At 43.5% G+C, this 27,360-nt stretch overlaps 1 protein-coding gene across 3 annotated transcripts in view; it reads left to right on the forward strand.

Annotated features, from left to right (window-relative positions):
• Positions 1–24,524: 24,524 nt before the first annotated feature.
• Positions 24,525–27,360, forward strand: part of LOC130356829 (acetylserotonin O-methyltransferase-like) — a 176,349-nt gene continuing 173,513 nt past the window's right edge. The window contains exon 1 of one of the 3 annotated variants that reach the window (XM_056558822.1): positions 24,525–24,644. The gene's annotated coding sequence lies outside the window, so the exon portion shown is untranslated. The remainder of the gene's footprint in view (positions 24,645–27,360) is intronic. The other 2 variants (XM_056558823.1, XM_056558821.1) reach the window with 2 other exon arrangements.

Raw genomic sequence — 27,360 nt, forward strand, 5'->3', positions numbered from 1 at the left:
CCGCAAACAGAAGCGGGGACAGGGGGCACCCCTGACGCATACCTCGACCTAGGTGAAATAGAGGAGAACACACACCATTCACAAGGACCTGGGCCCGCGGGCACCTGTAAAGGAGGGAGACCCAGGACCTAAAATTGGGACCAAAGCCAAACCTACAAAGCACTTCTAAGAGGTATCCCCACTCAATCGAATCAAAGGCCTTAGCTGCATCTAGCGACGCCAAGGCCCAGTCCCCTCCCATAGCACCACCCACCTGGACGGCAGTTTGGACACGACGGATATTATCCGAAGTGGATTTGCCTGGCATAAAACCTGATTGGTCATGATGCACAAGCGACAATATAACCCGATTCAGTCTATTGGCCAGGGCTTTAGTTAGAAGTTTATAATCAAGGTTCAATAAGGAGATTGGTCTGTAGGAACCGCACTCCATAGGGTCTTTATCAGGTTTTAGGAGGACAACAATCGTCGCCTCATATAAGGAATCAGGTAGGACCCCATCAGTAAAGGCTCTGTCATACATAGCTAGCAGAGGAAGCAGGAGTACGTCCCTGTACTTCAAATAAACCTCCAAAGGGAGGCCATCAGGGCCCGGAGACTTACCCCTGGCCATGTCAGCCTAAGCATCCTGCAACTCCAATACAGTGAGGGGAGCATCTAAAAAGTCCCTATCTTCAGCAGACAATTTAGGAAAATCAATGCTGTCCAGGTAGGCATCCAACTCAGCAACACTATACTGCACCTGTGAAGTATACAAAGTAGAATAAAACGTAGAGAAACATTGAAACAACTCGTCATTACCCAACATGACGGACCCATCCGAGGCCCGGAGTTTAAGAATAGGAGCAACAGAGGAGTTTTGTCTGACTATATGAGCCAGTAACTTCCTAGATTGGTTCCCGTGCTCAAAGTAAAACTGTTTGGTGAAGAATAATTTCCTATCGGCCCTTTCGTGGAGGTGCAACATATATTGCCGCCCCTCCCGCAGCCATAAGATCTCATTAGCCAGCCTCCGACGGGTCCGCCACATAACGGGCCTCCAATTGTGCACAACTCTGAGCCAGTTCCTCCTCCCTCCTAACTGTAGACCTCTTGATGAATGAAATAGTGGATCGCAAGCACCCCCTCAGATAGGCTTTCAACGTTTCCCACACCAGTGCCGGGGACCCCTCGGGGGCATTAGCCTGAAGAAATACCTGAAGTTGATCAGGGATTCTATCATTAGGGCCAATCTGATCCAACCAAAAGGGGTGAATCTTCCATCTACGCGGTGTACCAGAACCGACCACGGAGACATCAAGCAATAGGGGAGAATGGTCAGATATAGCTCGCGGCTCATAGGAGATCGTGGTGACCTGAGATAGAAGGAGCGAATTTCCACACGTCAGGTCGATTCTGGACAGCGCATGACGTCCCAAAGTGTGGCATGAGTACTGTCTAGTATGTGGGAACCTTTCATGGTATATGTCCACCCACCCCACCTCCCCCAGAAATGAGGAAAGGGAATCCCCACCAGTAGCCAGGACAGTACCTCTAGCGCTATGACGGTCAAGTGTGGGGTCTAGCACCATATTAAAATCGCCCATACATAGGACCCGTGCTGAGGGGTAGTCAGCAGCAAAAGTGACAGCCTTATGTAATATATCCATAGATGCAGGGGGAGGATTATAGATGAAAATAAACACATACGGGACATTGTTCAAGTATGCATGTACAAAGATGTAACGGCCCTGAGGATCTCTACGGACCGTCACCGGATCCCACCTCACCAATCTACTGACCAGAACTGAAACCCCCCTAGAATAGGACGAATGGAAGGAATGATGAGACCATTGGACCCAAGGCCTAGACAAAAGGTGGGCTCTATCAGGAGTTAAATGGGTCTCTTGAAGAGTTACTATATGAAGACGGTGTCTTCTAATATGCGCAAATATCAGGGCGCGCTTGCGCGGTGTACGCACACCTCTAACATTCCATGACATCACTCTAAGACTCGCCATAGTAGAGTATTGCACGGGCATGTACATACAACAGCCATACATAAGACAAGACAAAACAAGGACGCACAGGTCTGCTGACACATGACAAATAAGCAATCAACGACCGAACAAAGTCACCAGTTAGCATCTGAGGCAGAGTATAGATACAAAGCAATATCCCCCTAACAACTATATAACCAGTTAACCAAAGAAAACATAGAACAATGTATACTTGAAGCCAACCAGGCATCAGAAGAGCAATGGCTCCATCTAGTGGGGAGAACCTGCTTACACATACAAAATTAGAGAAATTGACCTATACAATATATGTATAGATAGTAAACCAGAGGTAGAAGCAGAAGAGAATGTAGGTCGAGGGCAGACCAGGAGGGAGCCCCTAGAGAAGGGAACAAGTCTGAGCACCAGAAATGAAGACAAGAGAGAAGAGAGAGAGATATAGAATGAAGAATGGATACAGGAGGAAGGGCAAGGGCAGACGGAAAGGTAGAAAAAAGGAAAGGAGAAGAGGAACCAGAGGCCATTGGGAAAAAGCAGAAGAACAAAAGAGGGAGTTGCATCAAATCCCACTTAGGGAAGGGTACAGGAATATATACAAGTCAAATTGCACACTTGCGGGGGGAGAGGGGGAAGGGAACGAAAGGAAGAGAAAGTGAAGGGTAAGGAGGATATGTATTGGGAAAGGGGTAGGAAAACATAACAAAAAAGGAAGGGAGGTGTGGGGGAAAGGGGAGGGAGGAGGGGGGGGGGAAGGGAGGAGGGGGGGGAAAGGAAAAGGAAAAAGGGGGGGGGACGGTGCAGGTATAAGCAAATATGCCGGGGTACATCCCGACCAGCGTCCATCAGAGGGGATGTGTATATTGCATAAAGTGGAGAGTCCAGGGAGATGAGACACAGAAAACAGTTCGGTACAGACATCCTGATACCGTCCACAGCATGAGTTATAGAGGTAGTCCAGGAGAAATACGCTGTATGCCCCTGAGCGTATATACCGGAGTGCCAGGGAGCTGGAACCTAGCAAGGGCGCAGCAAAGCGTCCAACATGGTGCCCATAGCATAGTCCACGGTACAATCAGGTGGTCAGGTAGTGACATAGGTCTGCCACAAAAACCCGGTCCCATGGACCTGGAGGGGGGGGGGAATATAGCATCAGGGTTTGGGGAAGAAGGTGGAAGTCCAGGGGACCAGTTGGGAAGGGGGCGTCCAGGTATGGGAGAGGGGCACAGTACCTGTTCCGAGGCCTAGAGGTCCCGAGCTGCAGCCATACATGAAGAGGGAGAAGAAAGAGAAGAAAAGGGCCCCCAGAGCCTTCCCAGTCCGAGTGCAAGATAGCAGGTCACAAGTCCATAACGGGAGGTCCTGGATCAGCGCCGCCCGCGCAGCCAGTCGTCCGCCTCGGCCGGGGAGGAGAAAAAGATGGCTCGTTCTCCATCTACCACCCGGAGGCGTGCAGGGTAAGCCATAGAATAGGGCACGCCACGCTCCCTCAGCCGAGCCTTCACCGATGTGAAGGAGGCCCTCTTGCGCTGCAGGTCAGATGAGAAATCAGGGAAAATGGATACCTTAGCATTGTGCACCTTGATCTCAGGAAGTCGTCTAGCAGAACGGAGAATCAGGTCTCTGTCGTTACAGTTGAGAAAGCGCGCCAACAGCGGGCGCGGGGGTGCCCCAGTAATCGGTGGCCTAGCAGGGACCCTATGCGCCCTCTCCACAGCATAGGCCGCTGAAAACTGAGCGTCCGGGAAGAGTTCTTTTATCCAGGTTTCAACAAAGGCCCCGGGATTCTGGCCCTCCGCCCGTTCAGGTAGGCCGATCACCCTGATGTTATTCCGGCGCAGCTGGTTTTCGAAATCATAATTTTTCTGCCGGGCGCTCTCCAACTGCTCCTGCACCTCCCGGAGGGAAGAGGGCAAGGGCTGCACAGAATCCTCCAGCGTTGAGATACGGGACTCCGTCTCCGTGACCCGCTCACGGAGGGTCTGCATGTCCTGACGCAGGAGGCCGACGTCCACCCGTACCTCCTCCAATTTGCCGGTAAGAGACATCCGACAGTCTTGTATGGCCATGAGAAGGGTGTCACTAACCTCCCGCAGAGTCAGTTCAGGAGAGTCTGGGAGATCAGGCGGCAGACTCTTCACCCCCGCTGCTGCAGAGCGCACTCCGGCCTGCCCAGCACCATCTTGTTTTTCAGCACGGGCATAATCTCGGAGCTTCTCGACTGCCGTGCAGTCTTTTTGTTTAGCCTGATCCGGTTGAGGAGGCATATTACGGGTCCTCAGTCGGGTTCGTGGGGTTAAAGTCTCCAGGATTCAGTCCAGGATAATGAAATTGCAGGTCCTAAGCGGGAGCACTTACTCCATGCGACCGCTCATCTCAACCGCCAAGCCACGCCCCCCACGAGGAGAAATATTAACAGAATACAGGCTATAGATACAGAAACCGGCACTGCTGTATATGCGGCAATTGCAAAGCTGCCAGGTGGATATCAGAAGCCACAACTATTCCATATGGTGCTCAGCCCAGATAGAACAAGTATATCCAATAATCCAAGTAGTGAGAAAAGAGGGCGGCACTCACCCAGGATAGTAGCTTCAAAAGTCCTTTATTCTATAAACACGGTGGCGGTGTCAGACAGGTGAAAGGGCAGGACCGCCGAGGGCCTCAGTGTGCAGGTAACAGCTGTGTCGTACTTCCGTACTTCGTCAGACCATAACTCCCACTGGCGAGGCTCAGATTAAATACCTGAATGACCTCACCACGGGGCGGGAGCTATACACTTGTAGCGTCATCATTACATATATAATGCACTAGTGGGTTAAAATAAAATTACATTAAAACCAAAATTACGCTGGTAACAAATACTGTATATAGCATAGTGAATTAAATAAATATGCTTAAATCCAATTCATCGTTCAAACCTAGATTTCCTGGAGCATCTGTTCGCGCCTCTGTTTGTAGGAGGGCGTTGCGTTTATCTGAGCCGTCTCGGCCATGCACTCTCTCGATCTCGAAAAACTGTATAGCCGAGGAATCCCCATTGTGGACTTCCCAAATATGATCAATAACACGAGGTGAACCTTTTTTTATTGTTTTAATTGAATAGAGATGCTCTCGGAATCTTGTGTGCATTGGACGTGTGGTGCTTCCGATAAAAAATCGTCCGCAACCACATTTAAGTCCATACACCACATAATTTATTTTACAGCAGATGAAATCTTTACACTGTACATAGATACCACCAATATTCACAGATTTATCGCATGACAGAGATAGGCACCATTTATAGGCTCCACATTTGTGGTTGCCTTTTAAGGATAATATATATGTAATGGTGACGCTACAAGTGTGTAGCTCCCGCTCAATGCTCAAGGAAAACTAGGCTTGAACGATAAATTGCATTTAAGCATATTTATTTAATTCACTATGCTATATACAGTATTTGTTACCAGCATTATTTTGGTTTTAATGTAATTTCATTTTAACCCACTAGTGCACTATATATGTAATGGTGACGCTACAAGTGTGTAGCTCCCGCCCCGTGGTGAGGTCATTCAGGTATTTAATCTGAGCCTCGCCAGAGGGCGTTATGGTATGACGAAGTAAGAAAGTACGACACAGCTGTTACCTGCACGCTGAGGCCCTTGGCATTCCTGCCCTTTCACCTGTCTGACACTGCCACCGTGTTTATAGAATAAAGGACTTTTGAAGCTACTATCCTGGGTGAATGCCGTCCTCTTTTCTCACTACTTGGATTATTGGATATACTTGTTCTATCTTGACTGAGCACCATATGGAATAGTTGTGGCTTCTGATATCCACCTGGCAGCTTTGTAATTGCCGCATAGACAGCAGTGCCGGTTTCTGTATCTATAGCCTTTATACTTGCCTTCTTTTCTTCCTGAGCATGCTGGGACTTGCAGTCTTGCTTTTGCGGCTTCAAGCTTGCACCTAAAGGTGTTTCAATGCCTATCCATGAATGGATGAAGAAACAGACAGCACAAGTGGTCAATCTGATGTGGCGAATGCAGTGTCGGCAGGGCGACAGGACGCCGAGGGCTTTTTTACTGTCTGCAATGTGCAAGATGTTTTACATATCATGAACGTAAAAAGTCTAGAACAGAAGATCCAGCATTTGGCTGATAAAGAAATGCGCACCTTCTGGACTGTAAAATCATTAAAATCGTATAAAGAGTATAATCTGATTCCTTGAGGTTTAAGAAATTTTAAAGAGCCCTCTCAATTCTTAGAAGATGAGATGTTCTTAAAAGCTTGGAAAGATGTACATCTAAGATATTCCCGAGATATGCTTACTTTACTAAGAGAACGAAACAGAATATTCTAAAGTAACAGATGCTTTATGCAAGGCTAAACGAGAATTACAGACTAGACTTTCAGATTCACAATTTCAAAATTTCAATAAAAATTAGATCAAAAACTAGCAGTACTGCAAATCAACATCAAAGAACAGAAGCGAGATAAGTTCGTGTGTAACAAAACCGGTTTTGACACAGAATTTTTTTTTTCAGGATATTCCATGGGTCCACATTGCAAAAAACAAAAACATAATGCAAGAAAATATACAAGAAAACCTGGAAATAATCAGTTTCCCTCTGGACAGAGACAAGACCAAAAATTCCAAGCACTACATAAAAAAGGACCTAAAAAAACTATTTTTTTTACAACGGAATCCGAATCGAGTAACTCCGATGAACCAGGAACCACTGAATAACTAATTTAAGCATTAATGTGGGAGCGACAAGATCTGATAAAGATACCACAATCCCTTTAGGAAACGTACCAGAAGAGGGCGGGGTAGAAGAAAAAAAAAAAGTGGAAAACGTAGCTACAAACGTGTAGCGTGGCAGAAGTAGATGTACCGCAAGGGGACTGTGTTCCAAGTGTGAACTGTTCTGAAGGTTCAGCTATAATTAATCTCACACCTGTAGTCTTGCTCAGTATTAAATCGAGGACTGAACTTTTGCTTCCCAGAAAAGTTTGATATCGTTCAATTTGAAATAGATCTTTTTAAGTCAATAAGAAAACTTAACCTTAAAAAATTATTTTGTAATAAAGTGTGTGATGCCAGTGCACATAAAAAAGAGGCTGAAGTACCGATTTCTATCGGCCCCTTGGGGTTTATGCCATTCGGCGAAACAGATGTGCGATGTCTCTCCGATCTCACCAAACTGCTAGGGGGCAGTATATACAACACAGATTCCACACTTAGTAGTAAAGAGAGATTTTTGGGCGGAAGAAAGTCAAAATTTTGCCCTTCTATTGCTCCAGGTAGCAATTTGGATTTATTCTATTATAATGTAATGGAAGATATGAAAGCTTTAAAATATCCTACAGATACCAACAATTTAAATAAGGATGAAAAAGCAGCCCTCAATTGGTTAAAATCTTTAAAAAACATTGTAATAAAAAAGACCGACAAGGGCGGAAATATGGTCCTACTTACAGAAGAATATTACATACAAGAGGCCAGAAGACAACTAGATAACCCTCTAAATTATGAAAAATTTACATCTAATCCCACCACTAAAATTGAGTTGAAGTTACAAATTCTTCTTAGGGGAGCTGTAGCAAAAGGTATTCTTTCTAAAGAGACTGCCACTAAATTGATTCTTGCCTTTCCTAAATCCCCCTCCTGGTACTTTTTTCCCAAGGTACACAAAAGTTTGGAAGCCCCCCCACCCCCGACGCCCTTTTGTGTCCGGGGTGGGCTCCATAACTGAGTGTATATCCAAATACATTGATTTTTTACTCAGACCGCTCCTACAAAATGTACCTTCCCTTGTGAAAGACACAAATGAATTTTTGTCTGTCTTGAATAGTCAGGAATGGGAAGAAGGTTGTATATTGGGCTCTATAGACATATAATCTTTATATACCAATATTACCCAAAATTTTGGAGTGAAATGTATTCGGCACCTCTGGGAAAAATCGAAGATAGGTCATAATGTGGTGGATTTTGTCTGTTACGCCCTGACTCATATCCTTGCTTACAATGCTTTTATTTTTGATGAAACTTGGTATAAACAAACCTCCGGAGTTGCCATAATTTTGTGTTTTCCAGTTCAAATCCCTTTCCACCCTGAGCATGTAAAAACGGCTATACCATATGGGCACATGTTGAGACTAAAAAGGATTAACAGTACGGATGCTGGTTTCAAACAACAGGCAGGAGAATTAGTCTCAAGACTTAAAAGTAGAGGTTATCCTCAGAAAGTCTTGGCTAATGCCTTCAGTCGAGCAGAAACACAAGATAGGAATACACTCCGTAAAAAATCTCGTAAAAAGCCAAAATGGCATAAAAATGTAGAGCTTGAAAGATTAACTTTTTCTTTTAAATATAGTCCAATGTCTGCTACTATTAACTCAGCTATCAAAAAATATTGGTTTTTGGTTCAAAATGATCCGGCATTATCTACTTTGACAAGTCAATTTCCTAGAATAGCCTACAGAAGAGTGAATAACTTAGGGGCTACACTTAAAAGTAGTAAATACACCTCTTCGCAGAACATAGATAATAAAAATTGGTTATCCTTAAAAGGCAACCACAAATGTGGAGCCTGTAAATGGTGCCTATCTCTGTTATGCGATAAATCTCTGAATATTGGTGGTATCTATGTACAGTGTAAAGATTTCATCTGCTGTAAAACAAATTATGTGGTGTATGGACTTAAATGTGGTTGTGGATGATTTTATATCAGAAGCACCACACGTCCAATGCACACAAGATTCCAAGAGCATCTCTATTCAATTAAAACAAAAAAAGGCTCACCTTGTGTAATTGATCATATTTGGGAAGCCCACAATGGGGATTCCTCGGCTATACAGTTTTTCGGGATCGAGAGAGTGCATGGCCGAGACGGCTCAGATAAACGCACCGCCCTCCTACAAACAGAGGCGCGTTGGATTATGCGAACAGATGCTCAAGGAAAACTAGGCTTGAACGATAAATTGGATTTAAGCATATTTATTTAATCCACTATGCTATATACAGTATTTATTACCAGCATAATTTTGGTTTTAATGTAATTGTATTTTAACCCACTAGTGCACTATATATGTAATGGTGACGCTACAAGTGTGTAGCTCCCACCCCGTGGTGAGGTCATTCAGGTATTTAATCTGAGCCTCGCCAGTGGGCGTTATGGTCTGACAAAGTACGGAAGTTCAACACAGCTGTTACCTGCACATTGAGGTCCTCAGCGTTCCTGCCCTTTCACCTGTCTGACACCGCCACCGTGTTTATAGAATAAAGGACTTTCGAAGCTACTATCTTGGGTGAGTGCTGTCCTCTTTTCTCACTACTTGGATTATGAAATATTAACATTATTAACATTTTAAACAAGACTGGCACACCAGGTGTTGTTGTCAGCATTGACGCTGAAAAAGCCTTCAACAGACTAAGCTGGCCATTCCTGATGTCCACGCTTCAGTCTTATGGAATCAAGGGCTCATTTCTGTCGGCTGTCTCCAATCTCTACACAAGTCCATTAGCCCAAGTTCGATTAAAACACGCCACAACCTCTCGAATACCAATATCCAATGGAACACGACAAGGATGCTCCCTCTCCTTGTCGTGTTCCATTGGATATCGATATTCGAGATGATGTGGCGTGTTTTAATTGTTTGTCCTTAGCATAGAACCCTTAGCGTCATACATCCGTAACAATGCCAACATCTCTGAAGTTAAAGTAGGACCTACAGATTATAAAATATCATTGTTTGCGGACGATGTCCTTCTAACTTTAACCAATCCCCACATCTCTTTAACTAACGTTCTAGCAGTCATCAGGTCTTACTCTAAGGTCTTGGGTTATAAGATAAATTCCGAAAAAACAGAGGTACTGACGATACATATACCTCCCAATGAATTAGATGCTCTAAAACTAAACTTTAAATATAGATAGCAAGAAACCACCCTCAAATATTTAGGCATTAAGCTTACCCCGAATACTGCCTCCCTATTCAAATATAACCTCCCCCCCTCCCCAGTACAATAAATAAAAGGTTTGTTGACTAAATGGAATTCACTTCACCTGTCTCTCCTTGGCAGAATTTCAGCTGCTAAAATGACAGTTCTGCCCAAAATACTTCAACTTTTCGAGATGCTTCGCATTCATATCCCTAAAAAAGCCTTAACAAATCTCCAATCTCTTCTACTTAAGTTTGTGTGGAAAAATGGTAGACACAGAATATCCTTTGCAGTAATGGTAATGCCCCTGACTCTTAGGGGTCTGTAATTCCCGGACCTATTAAAATACTATGTGGCAACACACTTAAGGAGGATTCCTTCCTTGACGGCCCTCCAACCTGATCACTGATGGACGGAGATTGAGATTAATTGGATGAAACCTATACATCCTAATTCTTTGATCTGGGCATGGCAGACGAACAAACGTTCTGTTAAACTGTTGAAAACCACATCATTAACAATTAGGATATCTGAAGCTGAACATCTGACCCATGGATTGAAATCCCCCAGGTCACCACTAATGTCATTGATCTCCAACCCCTCCCTTTCAACAAGCTTTAGTGAAGAGGTGGTAGACTCCTGGATACGGGCCAAATTGCTCCGCTTAACAGACATCATAGACTCAATTAGAAGAACTATACTTCGTTTTCCCACTCTCCAAGCTAAATTTTATCTTTCAAATTCCTCTTTCCCGCTATATCAAGATATATATACCCTGATAGCGACCACATCCTCAATTGCGACTCAGATCCCCTCGACGCCTTTTGAGAACGTTTGTAAGCACTACATTTCAACTAGAGGACTGATTTGCAATATCTATTCGATGCTGTTGACACCTACAGTGAACCCTGACCTCCGCCACCTATACATGAACAAGTGGGACACAGACCTAGGGAGGAGACTCACGTTTGACCAATGGCAATCTGCCTGGATGAATGCAAAGAACTCCTCTACTTGTGTCAATTATAAAGAAAATCAGTACAAGATACTTACCCTTTGGTACCACACGCAAGAACTGCTCCATCATTTATTTCCTCAGGTATCACCACTGTGTTGGAGATGTCAGGTTTCAGTAGGAACTCTCCCTCATATCTTTTAAGATTTTCCAGTTTTGACTGGATATTGGTCCTCGGTTCAAGACCTTATCAGGCAGGTTATGGGAATATCCCTCCCCTTAGATCCCTCTACATTTCTTCTCAACATACTCCTTAGAAATATGGCGAAACCGAAGACCAGGCTCATGTTAAACATATTGACTGCGGATAAGTGCATGATAGATGCCTTGTGGAAAGAAACCAGTCCCCCTCCATTTAGCGCTCTGATGGAGAGGATTCGAGATGTGCGTAGGATGGAGCATCTCTCAGCAGCTCTTGAAAATAAACTACCCAGTTTCTATAGAATATGGCAAAACTGGGAGATATTTGACACTTAGTAGATACAAAGATTTAAGTATAGGTGGCTGGGAGGTGACCATGCAATACTGTCCTTTTTTCTTAATATCTTTTCTCCCTTTTATTTTTCTTCTCATTCTTCATTTCCTCGCTTTCTATACCTAGTTCACTATGGTTTATTTTCTGTCTCTTTTCTTATTCTATAGGGCCTCTAGCCCTTTCCTCAACAGGCAATTTTTACAAGATGCTGTGACTACGATATACACTATTTGATCTCCTGATAAAATACTACCTACCAAATCGGCTGCAGCAACTGGATTGTAGCAATATAGCTGTACTAGGGTTCATAAGTGTTATTCCTTCAGCCATGGTCATCGCTGATAACGTCTTGTCTAATATTGCGGGAAGATGGAAATGTGAATTACATGAAAGCCTTATTCTTATGTTTATTACCTTGTTCATGTTTACTGTCTTTATAAAAACTGTAAAATTATAAATAAACTGTTATATAAAAAAAAAAAAAAAAAAAAAAGAAATGCGGTACAATTTTAATAAGTTTAAAATACACAAATCACCGGGCCCAGCTGTCATCCCTCTCTGAATTTTGAAGTGATTAACCCCTTAACCTCTTAAGGACTCAGTGTTTTGCCTTTTTTGCATTTTCATTTTTCCTCATCACCTTCTAAAAATCATAACGCTTTCATTTTTGAACAAAAAATTCCATATGATGGCTTATTTTTTGCGCCACCAATTCTACTTTGCAGTGACAGTCATTTTACCAAAAAATGCAAGGCAAAATGGAAAAAAAATTCATTGTGCGACAAAATTTTTAAAAAAAATTCATTTTGTAACTTTTGGGGGCTTCCGTTTCTACGCAGTGCATTTTTCTGTAAAAATGACAGGTCCATATGGTTAAAATGATACCCTACTTATATAGGGTGGATATTGACGTACTTCTGATAAAAATCATAACTACATGCAGGAAAATTTATACTTTTAAAATTGTCATCTTCTGACCCCTATAACTTTTTTTTATTTTTCCGCATATGGGCCGGTATGAGGGCTTATTTTTTGTGCAGTGCAGTGTTCTGAAGTTTTTATTGGTACCATTTTTTGCATTGATCGGACTTTTTGATCGCTTTTTATTCATTTTTTTTTATGATATAAAAAGTTACCAAAAATATGCTATTTTGGACTTTGGAAATTTTTTTGCATACGCTACTGACTGTGCGGTTTAATTAACAATATATTTTAAGGGGGGACCAGTGACAAAAGTCGGGGGGGGGGGGTAATTTTAAAAGGTGTGTTTGTATATATATATATATATATATATATATATATATATATATACATATATATATATATATATATATATATATATATATATATATACATATATATATATATATATACATATATATATATATATATATATATATATATATGGGTGTATCTAGAAATCACAGTGCCCCAATGCAAAAAATTGCTCTGGGCCCCCCAACCCCCCACTTTCCAGACAACCCCCTTACCCGGCCTCGGCTGTCACATATCAGTGACTACAGCCAGTGCCAATACACAATGATATCAGTGACTTACAAGCAGGGCCGGACTGGGACCAAAAATAGGTCTGGGCATTTTAGAATAAGCAACCTTTTTTGGTGGAGCTCCGACTGCTGGGACCCCAACCGATCACCTTGGTTTAAGTAGCTCTCCAGCTGTTGCAAAGCTACAATTCCCATCATGTCTGGAGAGCCTCAGGTATGATGGGAGTTGTAGTTTTGTAACAGCTGTAGAGCTGCAGATTGAGGTACAGTTTCGCCCATCATCACTGCGGAACTTACAAGTGACTCCAGCTCTGATGGGACAGTCAGGAGAATACACAGTGATATGAATGACCTGAGTGACATCTCTGTTGTCTCTCCTTTTCTTTTCCATGTGGTCCAGATGCCATGTCTTCTTCCATCTTCTATGTAAAGTGTGACGTCCGCACATTGGTTCCTCACTTTGTCAGCAGATACCTAATCTCTGTATGAAGACAATAATCATTATCACCCTGCTAAATACCCTACCCACTGATTATAATACTGCCATACACTGTTCCCTCTGAAAAAAATACTGCCACACACTGTACCCACTGAATATAATACTGCCACCCACTGTACTCCCTGAATATAATACTGCCACCCACTGTACCCCATGAATATAATACTGCCACCCACTGTACCCCCTGAATATATTACTGCCACCCACTGTACCCCCTGAATACTGGCAGACACTGTACCCTCTGAATAAAATACTGCTACACTGTACCATCTGAATAAAATACTGCTTCACAGTGCACACTCTGAATATAATCCTACCACACCCAGTGCACTCTGAATATAGTACTACGACACACCATGCCATCTGAATAAAATACTACCACACACTATGCCATGGGTTTAATGACCTCAATTGAGGCCTGGACTTCTGCAAAACGGAAGACTAAATACTTTTGAAATATGCTTTATATCTAAAGGAAGCCTTAGGGTATGTTCACACTGCAGAATTTCTGCAATTCCTCAGAAATTCTATTCAGCAAAGAATAGGCATGGCCTTCCCACCCCCCCCCCCCCCCTAGCGACGCCACTGCGGCCAGATGATTCGGATAGATATACTTACTATTTATTCATAGAGCGGCGGCTGCATATGTATATAGAAGCGCTGCGGGGGGCAGATAATGCTATATATCTGCCCCCCCCCAGCACATCTATATACATATACAGCTGCCAGCGCTATGAATGAAGAATATATCTATCAGGATCATCTGGACGAGCGGCTGCTGGTGCACTCCTGACATATATACTTGTCACATATAGCGCTGCACGGGAAAATTAAGACAAATGCGCTATATGTGACAAGTATATCTGTCAGCAGCGCATCCAGCAGCCGCTCGGCCGATGAGGAGGTATATATATATATATATATATATATATATATATATATATATATCTAAAAGCGCCTGCAGGGGTCATTACTTTATTAATGCGCAGGGGGGTATATTTTTATAATGAGCTGGGGGCTAGATATATAGCGCTATATACCTTGCCCCCCCACGACACTTTCAATATACATATGTCGTGTCCCCTCACATCGTTCATTTTTAAATCTCCTGCTGGGATCCCTGATTGGCTCCACAGTACTGACCAGTACTACTCCCATCATGGAAACATGTCTTTTCCATGATGGGAGTATAATCAGTCCCGGCTGTGGGAGTCTGTAGACAGAGGTGTACGCCCATTCAACAGGTCTTAATAGCAAGGGACTAAACTGTAGGAGGATTCTGCCGACGTTTTCAAAAGGTTGCCTCTACCCTGGTCTATATTTGCGCATTTTTTGAATGATATGCGCCGGTTAATGCCCTTTATTTAAAAAGGCGCATATAGTAAATATCTTCCACTGCCTATGTCAAAACAGAATTCTGCTTCTCACAGTCATTTTTGTTAAAATTGCATATATGAAAAAGGCGCAAAAAATTGCGCAAATAGCAAGAAATGCGCAACTATGCGCCTTTTTATAGCAAAAAAAAAAAAAGACGGGAACAGGTGGATAAATCTCCCCCACTGATCTTTTACCCTGATCCCTACAAAGCCATAGCTTTGCATGGATCAGCGTAATGGGGGTTGATTGCTCAAGCCTGTAGCTCAGGCTTGGAGAAATCAAACGCCGATCGGATGTGACAGAGCAAGGTAAGGGGGCCTCCGCTCGCGTCCTAGCTGATCGGGACATCGCGATTTTATTGCGATAGTCCCGATCAGCCCAACTGAGCTGCCGGGAAGCTTTTACTTTCGTTTTCGAAGCGGCGATCAAAGTTGAAGGGTTAATAGCGCTATTAGCCCAGGGTCCCGGCTATCAATAGCAGCTGGGACCAACCTGGTGTGATGCGGGGTCACGACGTGACCCTGTTTTAAGCATCTGGACCGGGCGCAGGGCATACAGGTATTAAGAGGTTAAAGGGGTACTCCGGTGAAAACCTTTTTTCTTTTAAATGAACTTGTGGCAGAAAGTTAAACATATTTGTAAATTACTTCTATTAAAAAATCTTAATCCTTCCAGTACTTATTAGCTGCTGAATGCTACAGAGGAAATTCCTTTCTTTTTGAAACACTGATGACATCACGAACACAGTGCTCTCTGCTGACATCTCTGTACATTTTAGCAACCATGCATAACAGATGCATGCTAAGGGCAGCATGGTGGCTCAGTGGTTAGCACTGCTGCATTGCAGTCCAGGGGACTTGGGTTCAAATCCCACTAAAGACAACAATAAATATATTGTTATTATTATAATGTCAGCAGAGAGAACTGTGGTCGTGATGTCATCAGAGAGCATTCCAAAAAGAAAAGAATTTCCTCTGTAGTTTTCAGCAGCTAATAAGTACAGGAAGGATTAAGATTTTTTAATAGAAGTAATTTACAAATATGTTTACCTTTCTGCCACCAGTTGATTTAAAAGAAAAAAGGTTTTCACCGGAGTACCCCTTTAACCCCTTAAGGACTCAGGGTTTTTCCGTTTTTGCACTTTCGTTTTTTCCTCCTTACCTTTAAAAAATCATAACCCTTTCAATTTTCCACCTAAAAATCCATATTATGGCTTATGTTTTGCGTCGCCAATTCTACTTTGCAGTGACATTAGTCATTTTACCCAAAAATGCACGGTGAAACGGAAAAAAAAATCATTGTGCGACAAAATCTAAAAAAAAACGCCATTTTGTAACTTTTGGGGGCTTCCGTTTCTACGCAGTGCATATTTCGGTAAAAATTACACCTTATCATTAATCTGTAGGTCCATACGGTTAAAATGATACCCTACTTATATAGGTTTGATTTTGTCGCACTTCTGGAAAAAATCATAACTACATGCAGGAAAATTTATACGTTTAAAAATGTCATCTTCTGACCCCTATAACTTTTTTATTTTTCCACGTACGGGGCGGTATGAGGACTCATTTTTTGTGCCGTGATCTGAAGTTTTTATTGGTATGATTTTTGTTTCGATCTGACTTTTTGATCACTTTTTATTCATTTTTTAATGTTATAAAAAGTTACCAAAATACGCTTTTTTGGACTTTGGAATTTTTTTGCGCGTACGCCATTGACCGTACGGCTTAATTAATGATATATTTTTATAGTTCGGACATTTACGCATGCGGCGATACCACATATGTTTATTTATTTATTTTTTTTACACTGTTTTATTTTTCTTATGGGAAAAGGGGGGTGATTCAAACTTTTATTAGGGAAGGGGTTAAATGACCTTTATTAACACTTTTTTTTAACTTTTTTTTTGCAGTCTTAGGGTACATTCCCACACGGCGTATTTGCTGCTGCGTATTTTATTTTCTCTGTTGAAGTCAATGGGTAGGAAAATACGCAGCACCAAATACGCAGCAAATACGCAGCAAAATACGCCACGTGGGAATGCACCCTTATAGGTCCCATAGGGACCTTTAACACTGCACACACTGATCTCTCATCCTGATCACAGGCGTGTATTAACACGCCTGTGATCAGCATTATCGACGCTTGACTGCTCCTGCCTGGATCTCAGGCACGGAGCAGTCATTCGTCGATCGGACACCGAGGAGGCAGGTAAGAGCCCTCCCGGTGTCCGATTAGCTGTTCGGGACGCCGCAATTTCACCGCGGCGGTCCCGAACAGCCCGACTGAGCAGCCGGGATACTTTCAGTTTCACTTTAGAAGCGGCGGTCAGCTTTGACCGCCGCTTCTAAAGGGTTAATACTGCACATCGCCGCGATCGGCGATGTGTGGTATTAGCCGCGGGTCCCGGCCGTTGATTAGCGCCGGGACCCACGCGATATGATGCGGGATCGCGGCGCGATCCCGCTTCATATCGCGGGAGCCGGCGCAGGACGTAAATATACGTCCTGCGTCGTTAAGGGGTTAAGGACTCAGCCCATTTGGGCCTTAAAGGGGTATTCCAGGCAAAAACTTTTTTTTTACATATCAACTGGCTCCGGAAAGTTAAACAGATTTGTAAATTACTTCTATTAAAAAATCTTAATCCTTCCAATAGTTATTAGCTTCTGAAGTTGAGTTGCTGTTTTCTGTCTAACTGCTTTCTGATGACTCACGTCCCGGGAGCTGTCCAGCTCCTATGGGGATTTTCTCCCATCATGCAAGGGATATTTTCCCATCATGCACAGCTCCCGTGACGTGACATCATCATTGAGCAGTTAGACAGAAAACTTCAGAAGCTAATAACTATTGGAAGGATTAAGATTTTTTAATAGAAGTAATTTACAAATCTGTTTAACTTTCCGGAGCCAGTTGATATATAAAAAAAAGTTTTTGCCTGGAATACCCCTTTAAGGACTCAGACAATTTTATTTTAATGTTTTTGTTTTTTCCTCCTCGCCTTCAAAAAATCATAACTCTTTTATATTTTCATCCACAGACTAGTATGGGGTTTGTTTTTTTGCGCGACCAGTTGTCCGTTGTAATACCATAAAATGTATGGCACAACTAAAAAAATACTATTGGTGTGGGAAAATTAAAAAGAAAATGGCAATTTTGCAAATTTTTGGAAGGTTTCGTTTTCACGCTGCACAATTTATGGTAAAAATGACGTGTTCTTTATTCTTTGGGTCAATACAATTAAAATGATACCCATGATAACATACTTTTCTATTACTGTTGTGCTTAAAAAAAATCCGAAACTGTTTAACCAAATTAGTAAGTTTAAGATCCTCCTATTTTGAAGACCTATAACTTTTTCATTTTTTTCGTATAACCAGCGGTATGAGGGCTCATTTTTTCCACCGTGATCTGTACTTTTTATTCATACCATATTTGCTTATCTAAAACTTTTAATACATTTTTTAAAAATTTTTTGGGGGAATTTGGGCTTTTTTTTATTTATTTATTTATTTATTTTTTTACGTTCACGCCGCTCACCGTACGGTATCATCAACATTTTATTTTAATAGTTGGGATGTTTCAATACCAAATATGTATATAAAATATTTTTTTTTTTACTTTTTGGGGTGAAATAGGGAAAGTGGGACAATTTGCGTTTTTATTGCGGGAGGGTTTTTTTCAAATTTTTAAAACTTTTTTTTACTTTTATTTTTACACTTTAATAGTCTTCATAGGAGACTATTTATAGCAATCATTTGATTGCTAATACTGTTCAGTGCTATGCAGATGACATAGCACTGATTAGTATTATCGGTCATCTTCTGCTCTGGTCTGCTCGATCGCAGACCAGAGCAGAAGACCAGTGGAAGGCAACGGAGGCAGGTGAGGGTACCTCCGGCTGCCATGCTGAATGATCGGATCCCCGTGGCAGCGCTGCGGACGGTTCGATCATCCATTTTAGTGTCCGCAATGCTGCATCTGAGGGGTTAATGGCGGACATCAACAGCCGGGACCTGCCGCACATGACACGAGCATCGCTCCGTTGCTTGCGGTTATGCATAGGACGTCAATGTATGTCCTGGTGCATTAAGTTCCAGCTCACCAGGACGTACATTTACGTCCTGCGTCGTTAAAGGGGTTATCAAGGAAAAAACTTTTTTTTTTATAAATCAACTGGCTCTAGAAAGATAAACAGATTTTTAAATAACTTCTATTAGCCTCTTCAGGACACAGGGCGTATGGATACGCCCTGCATTCCGAGTCCTTAAGGACCGAGGGCATATCCATACGCCCGTGGGAAATCATTCAGCAGGCACCCGGCACATCGCCCAGGGGGGGGCCTGAGACCCCGACCCCCCCCCCCCCCCCCATGTCGGCGATCGGAGAAAATCGCATGTCAATTCAGACATGCGATTTTCTCCAATTCCGGGCTGATCGGGTCTCTGGTGACCCGATCACCCGGAAAATAGGGCTGATCGGAGCTGTCAGCAACAGCCAACGATCAGCCTAAGGGATAGGAGTAAGGTCGCAAAGCTGCGATCTCCTCCTATCCCCTGCCATTAGCAGAACGGAGTTCTGACCAATGGCAGCGCAGGACAGGGGGTTGCCATGGCAACCCCCCGTTCTGCCCGCCCCTGGATGTCGAGGGGATCTGGGAAGAATATGGAGGCCGTACCTGCAGGAGAAGATGCCTGGGGACCTGGGATCTTCGCTGGAGCCTGCTGGATCCTTGCTCAGGTAGGGAATCGACGGTGGGGGGGGGGGGGGGGAAGTGAAAGCAAAACGATCTTTACTGTGGCAACCACTAGGAAGGCCAAACTGCAACTCCCAGCGTGCCCAAACAGCCAAAGGCTGTCTGGGCATGCTGGGAGTTGTAGTTTTGCAACATCTGGAGGGTCACAGTTTGGAGACCACTGTTACAGTGGTGCCCAAACGGTAGCCCTCCAGATGTTGTCAAACTACAACTCTCAGCATGCCTCGACTGCCCAGGCATGCTGGGAGTTGTAGTTCTGTAACATCTGTCCCTTCAGATTTAGCAATTTTCATGACATTTTTTAAAATTGCTGCTCTACTTTGAAGCCCTCTAATTTTTTCAAAAAGCAAAAATATGTTCATTTTATGATGCCAACATAAAGTGGACATATTGTGTTTGTGAAGAAAAATAAAATGTATTTGGAATATCCATTTTCCTTACAATTAGAGAGCTTCAAAGTTCGAAAAATGCTAAATTTTCTAAATTTTCATGAAATTTGGGGATTTTTCACCAAAAAAGGATGCAATTAACTCCGAAAATTTACCACCAAAATAAAGTAGAATATGTCACGAAAAAACAATCTCAGAAACAGAATATTCGGTAAAAGCGCTTTCGCGTTATTAATTCGTAAAGTGACGGTGGTCAAAAAGGGCTCAGTCCTTAAGGTGAAAAAGTGCTGCGTCCTTAAGGGGTTAAAAAAATCATAATCCTTTCAGTACTTATGAGCTGCTGAAGTTGAATTATTTTTTCTTCGTAATAGCGTTGCCTCGCGAATATTCGCAATTCGAATTTTAATCGCAAATATCGCATATTAGCAATTACGAATATTCGCTTTTCTTTTTTGACTGTACACATCAGTGATCACCGATCATCCCTCTCTGCTCTTTGCATATGTGCATATTCGCAAATATTGAACCTTCCCTTCTTTAATGGTATAGGGAACTAATGGGCTAGTGCATTGGTCTCCAACCTGCAGACCTCCAGATGTTGCAAAACTACAACTCCCAGCAGGCCCGGACAGCCGTTGGCTGTCTGTGCATGCTGGGAGTTGTAGTTTTGCAACATCTTGAGGTCTGCAGGTTGGAGCCCACTGCACTAGTGCATTAACTCTGATTTTTTGCCCCTTGAAACCAATAGGCCCATTGTGGTCTATGGGGATTTCACGGTATGTAAAACTATAAGATAAGGAGGAGGGTCTCGGCAGTACAGTGGATAGGAGACCGTGCAGTGGGTCGAGTCCCACCAGCTCCCAAGGTGGGATGGAGTGTTACAGTGTTGTGGTTTACCTTTTTTTCTCGTGATTGACTAATGTAGGTCAATTGGTAATTAACTGAGTGTTTGAACCGTGGGAACTAGGTTAATGGGGTACCAAATATGGATATTGGGGTTAATTGAAACTGGATGTAATGTGTAAGGCTGGGTATTCATCAAAACCTGTCCAGAGGAAAAGTTTCTGAGTTGCCCATAGCAACCAATCAGATCACTTCCTTAATTAAAAAAATGAAAGAAGCAATCTGATTGGTTGCTATGGGAAACTCAGAAACTTTTCCTCTGGACAGGTTTTGATAAATCTCCCACATAGGGGGAGAGTTATCAAAACCTGTGCAAAAGAAAAGTTGTCCAGTTGCCCATAGCAACCAATCAGATTGCTTTTTTGATTTTGCAGACGCCTTGTGAAAAATGAAAGAAGCAATCTGATTGGTTGCTATGGGCAACTCATCAGCTTTTCCAGGAAAATCTGCTGAGTTGCCCATAGCAACCAATCAGATTGCTTCTTTCATTAAGCAGAGGCCTTGTGAAAAATGAAAGAAGCGATCTGATTGGTTGCTAAGGGCAACTCAGCAGCATTTCCAGGAAAATCTGCTGAGTTGCCCATAGCAACCAATCAGATTGCTTCTTTCATTTAGCAGAGTCCATGTGAAAAAGGAAAGAAGCGATCTGATTGGTTGCTATGGGCAACGTAGCAGATTTTCCTGGAAAAGCTGCTGAGTTGCCCTTAGCAACCAATCAGATCGCTTCTTTCATTTTTCACAAGGCCTCTCTACTAAATGAAAGAAGCAATCTGATTGGTTGCTATGGGCAATTCAGCAGCTTTTCCAGGAAAGTAAAGTTTAACCACAACACTGTAACACTCCGTCCCACCCCGGGACTCAAACCACCACACGGTATCCCATCCACTGTACTGCCGAGACCCTCCTGCTTATCTTACAGTTTTAAATACCGCAAGATCCCCATAGACCACAATGGGCCTAATGGTTTCACTGGGCAAAAAATCACAGAGTTAATGCACTAGCCCATAAGTTCCATATGCGAATTTTGCCAATATATGACGAATATTCGTCCATATATTCGCGAAATATCGCAAATTCGAATATGGCCTATGCCGCTCATCACTACTGTGTAAGTGCTCTCTGATGACACCTGTCTCGGGAACTGTCCAGAGTAGAAGTAAATACCCATAGCAAACCGCTTCTACTCTGTGCAGTTTCCGAGACAAGCAGAGATGTCAGCAGAGAGCACTGTTGCCAGACAGAAAAGAACAACTCAACTTCAGCAGCTGATAATTATTGGAAGGATTAAGATTTTTTAATGGAAGCAATTTACAAATCATACCCTTATTTCCTATGTTTAAATATTCTATAATTACAGGAATTGGACCACAGGACTGGCTCTTAACAAATGGGATGACAATATAAAAAAAGGGGTCAAAAAGTGATCCTGTGTTTATTAATGACCTTATAGAGGGATTACAAAGTAGAATTTCAATTAATCACTAAACTAAGTAAGGTGATCACCACAGAGGAGAATATCATATAATTCCTGGGGGATTTGGGGAAGCAGACAAAGTGGATAAGCCTCTAGCCAATGTACTGCATTCCCACATTAAACCACATCTTTTGTGGTATCTCCTAGAAAGGGGGGGGGGGGGGGGGAGTCGAAGAGACGATTAACGACACATAATTACAAAAAAAATGTGATAAAACATTACTAAAATATGTGATAAAACATTTTTTTAAATCAACTGGTGCCACTTACTTCTAAAAATCTTAACCCTTCCAGTACTTATCAGCTGCTGTATATTCCACAGGCAGTTCTCTTCTTTCCTTTCTGTCTGACCCCAGTGCTCTCTGCTGAGACCTTTGTCCATTTTAGGATCTCTCCAGAGTACAAGCAAATCCCCATAAGAAACCTCTCCTGCTCTGGACAGTTCCTGATACAAACAGAGGTGTCAGCAGAGAGCATTGTGGTCAGACTTAAAAGAACTCCAAAAAGAAATACAACTTCCTGTGGATCATACAGCAGCTGATAAGTACTGGAAGAATTAAGATTTTTAAATAGAAGTAATTTACAAATTACTGTTTAACTTTCCTGCACCAGTTGATAAAAAAAAAACATGTTTTCCAGGTGAGTACCGCTTTAATATTGCAATCACAGAACAAGCAATTCGGACAGGGTTAATTATCTCTCTGAGGTAGTTGCTACAGCCACTTTCCTTTGGATGTGGACTTCTTACCCATGCTTCCTAGTCTATTATCTAATGCCTAATGTAATAGTTTTCCTGTAGGTTATTAGTGGCTTATGGCTAGATTTTACATAACTTCTAGTTTTATATGGCTGACTTACATATAAAACTATATGTATATAAAACACTTATCTATACCTCTGTATGTAGGCCGCAGATGCGCCTCACACATAGAAGAGGCTTTCTGCTGTATGCGCTTGAACATACAACTGAAAGCAGGGCATGTCTGCCTGGGGATCTTGGACAGGTGTCCTGGATTCCCAGTAGCAGTGGCGGCGGGCCCTTTACCTGGCCAGGCCTTCAGACCGGCAGGTCAGTCCACCCCTGTAGATAGAGCAGGTGGGTAGTGACGATAGGTAGATAAATAATGCCAGTAGGTTGATAGATAGTAAAGGCAAGTAGGTAGATAAAGAAGGCAGTGCAGGTAGGTAGGTGTGCAAGCAGGCATGTAGGTAGATGTGCAGGCAGGTAGGTAGGTAGGTGAGAGTTCAGGTAGGTAGATTTACAGGTAGATATATACAGTAGTTAGGTAGACAGTGTAGGCAGGTAGGTATTAGGGTAGCCACCCTCTTCCCCTCACCTTTCCTTTTAAAAATCCCATTTACCTTTCCTTCTGTTCCCGTTCTGACACCAGGGTCTCTCCACAGTGCTGCGGGGTGCTCTGCTGTCTGCTTACCCTGCTGTCATCTCATTGCGCAGGGTAAGCAGAGTGCCACCCTTGTGCAGTACAGGAGCAGGGATTAAATGGTACACATCACCACTCATTTCACCTTATTGGAGGGAGGGCATCCAAAGTTATCCAAATCCCAGGCCAGACCAGTGGTTGGGGATTCAGATTTTTCCAGCCACTGGGCCATTTAAATTGGAGGGGGGGGGGGGGCTCTCTCCACATTATGTGAGTCCTTATTCACATGCACTGCAAGAGTGGTGCCACACACATATAGGTATTTTTTATTTTTTTTTGGTAAGACTATTATAACAAGACTCTATGTTGTTAGTATCCTACAGCCTGAGGAAGTTGCCCAACAGTGACGGAACGTGTGGGGCTCTTTAAGGGCATGTTGTGACCATTTTCTACCTGTTTCTGTCTGATCCCCTGCCTGGAATCCTGCAATGTGGTTTGCCAGGCAGCATAAACATAAGCTCATAGGCGTGCGCACGGGGTGTGCCGGGTGTGCACAGGCACACCCTAATCACCGCGGCCCGCTGCTGGACTTTTTTTTTTTCTCACTACTAAACGCCAGCCCCACCGGACATCGCCGACATCACCAGCCCGACCCCCCACCCACACACCACTCCCCCCACTACCCCACGCTTGGCACCGCAACCGCTACTACACACATTATCCCTACGCTGACTGACCTTACAGAGTGCGGGGGCTGATGGGTCTGGCGTCAGTGCGCACGGCTGCACATGACGTCATGACGCACGCGCGCACTGTTTCTGGAGAGCCCGCACAGGAGAGGCCCGCTGCCAGGGCAAGGACAGGAGAATCCCGGGCCCCCAGCTCTGGAATCTGGGCTGCTGGAGAGGCGGCTAAGGAGAGAGAGGCCTGCAGCAGCAGCAAGTGCCGGTAAGTGGCTGCTGACCTGCTGCCATACATGATGGCGATGTAGTTCTGAACTGTGAGCCTACATTATGTAGGCTCACAGCTCAGGACTATATCCCCATCATGTATGATTGTGACTGTCTATTATATGTAGGCTCACAGCTAAGGACTACATCCCCATCATGTGTGATTGTCTATTATATGTAGGCTACATATAATAGACAGTCACAATCATACATGATGGGAATGTAGTCCTGAACTGTGAGCCTACATATAATAGACAGTCACAATCATACTTGAGCTGTCTTGAGCTGTGAGCCTGGGCATGTGTGGTGTGGTCAGGGCATGCTGGGAGTTACAGTTACTACTGTAATGCCCAGCATGTCCTGATAGTATCAGGGTATGCTGGGCATTACAGTTAGTAGTAACTGAAACGCCCAGCATGCCCTGATACAATCTCGGTCTGCTCTGCAGCTGTCCCAAAATTAGTTTTGGGTCAGCGGCAAAACCATAGGCTGCATCAGCCTGATACAGTCTATGGTTTTGCAGCTGACCCAAAACTACAACTCCCATTATGTTGCACTATACTATAGTATAGGTTATATGGTGCTACATGCTGGGGGGGAGCCGTAGTTTCGGTTCAGCTGCAGAGATATAGGCTGGAATCTGGATCAAGAAATTTCCTTGATCCAGATTCCAGCCTATATCTCTGCAGCTGACCCAAAACTACAGCTCCCCCCAGCATGTAGCACCATATAACCTATACTATAGTATAGTGCAACATAATGGGAGTTGTAGTTTTGGTCACCATATATTGTATCAGGGCATGCTGGGAATTGTAGTTGGTAACTGCAAATCCCAGCATTGCATTCCTTCAAGGAATGCAATGCTGGGAGGTGCAGTTACCAACTACAATTCCCAGCATGCCCTGATACAATCTATGATGACCAAAACTACAACTCCACACATCTTGCACTATATAGGAGTACAATTTAGATTATGGTGCAACATGCTGGGAGTCCTAGTTTTGGGTCAGCTGCAGACTTTTTCAACCAATCTGGTGCAAAAAAAAAAGTAATTTGGAATATTCCCCCCTCTGTGCCACCATCTTATAGTAAAATTGTTCTTCTGTTTGCCAAGTAAAGAAAAACATGAGCTTTACCATTCAACTTACAATTTTTTTTTCAAATCCACATGAAATGCATCCCTATAAACATCGACCACCAAACATACACACAAGTGGGAGGTCTAGTCAGGGCTGGTGCATGGATTTTTGACACTCTAGGCAAAACCTAATTTTGACAACCCTTTGGATCCGCCCATTGAACCCCTTGGCAAATATAAGATCAGCGGTAGAATTAGTCCCGTAAGCCTCATGGTAAATTCTAGACTTGTCCTCCTCCCTACAATTATAACTATACTGCACCTAATGTGGGGGAACTGTACTGCACCTTATGTGGGGGAACTGTACTGCACCTAATGTGGGGGAACTATACTGCACCTAATGTGGAGGAACTATACTGTACCTAATGTGGGGGAACTATATTGCCAACCTAATGTGGAGGAACTATACTGTACCTAATGTGGGGGAACTATACTGCCAACCTAATTTGGGGGAACTATACTGCACCTAATGTGGGGGAACTATACTGCACCTAATGGGGGGGAACTATACTGCACCTAATGTGGGGGAACTATATTGCTCCTAATGGGGGGGAACTGTACTGCACCTAATGTGGGGGAACTATATTCCACCTAATGTGGGGGAACTATATTCCACCTAATGTGGGGGAACTATATTCCACCTAATGTGGGGGAACTATACTGCACCTAATGTGGGGGAACTATACTGCACCTAATGTGGGGGAACTATACTGCACCTAATGTGGAGGAACTATACTGCACCTAATGTGGGGGAACTGTACTGCACCTAATGTGGGGGAACTGTACTGCACCTAATGTGGGGGAACTGTACTGCCAACCTAATGTGGGGGAACTGTACTGCCAACCTAATGTGGGGGAACTGTACTGCCAACCTAATGTTGGGAACTATACTGCCAACCTAATGTGGGGGAACTATACTGCCAACCTAATATGGGGGAACTATACTGCCAACCTAATGTGGGGGAACTGTACTGCACCTAGTGTGGGGGAACTGTACTACTAACCTAATGTGGGGGAACTATACTGCACCTAATGTGGGGGAACTATACTGCCAACCTAATGTGGGGGAAATATATTTCCATCCTAATGTGGGAGATTTATACTGCCAACCTAATGTGGGGGAACTATGCTGCCAACCTAATGTGGAGGAACTATACTGTACCTAATGTGGGGGAACTATACTGCCAACCTAATTTGGGGGAACTATACTGCACCTAATGTGGGGGAACTATACTGCACCTAATGGGGGGAACTATACTGCACCTAATGTGGGGGAACTATATTGCTCCTAATGGGGGGGAACTGTACTGCACCTAATGTGGGGGAACTATATTCCACCTAATGTGGGGGAACTATACTGCACCTAATGTGGGGGAACTATACTGCACCTAATGTGGGGGAACTATACTGCACCTAATGTGGGGGAACTATACTGCACCTAATGTGGGGGAACTGTACTGCACCTAATGTGGGGGAACTGTACTGCACCTAATGTGGGGGAACTGTACTGCCAACCTAATGTGGGGGAACTGTACTGCCAACCTAATGTGGGGGAACTGTACTGCCAAACTAATGT

This window comes from Hyla sarda, chromosome 2, assembly GCF_029499605.1.
Source record: "Hyla sarda isolate aHylSar1 chromosome 2, aHylSar1.hap1, whole genome shotgun sequence".
NCBI lineage: Eukaryota > Metazoa > Chordata > Amphibia > Anura > Hylidae > Hyla > Hyla sarda.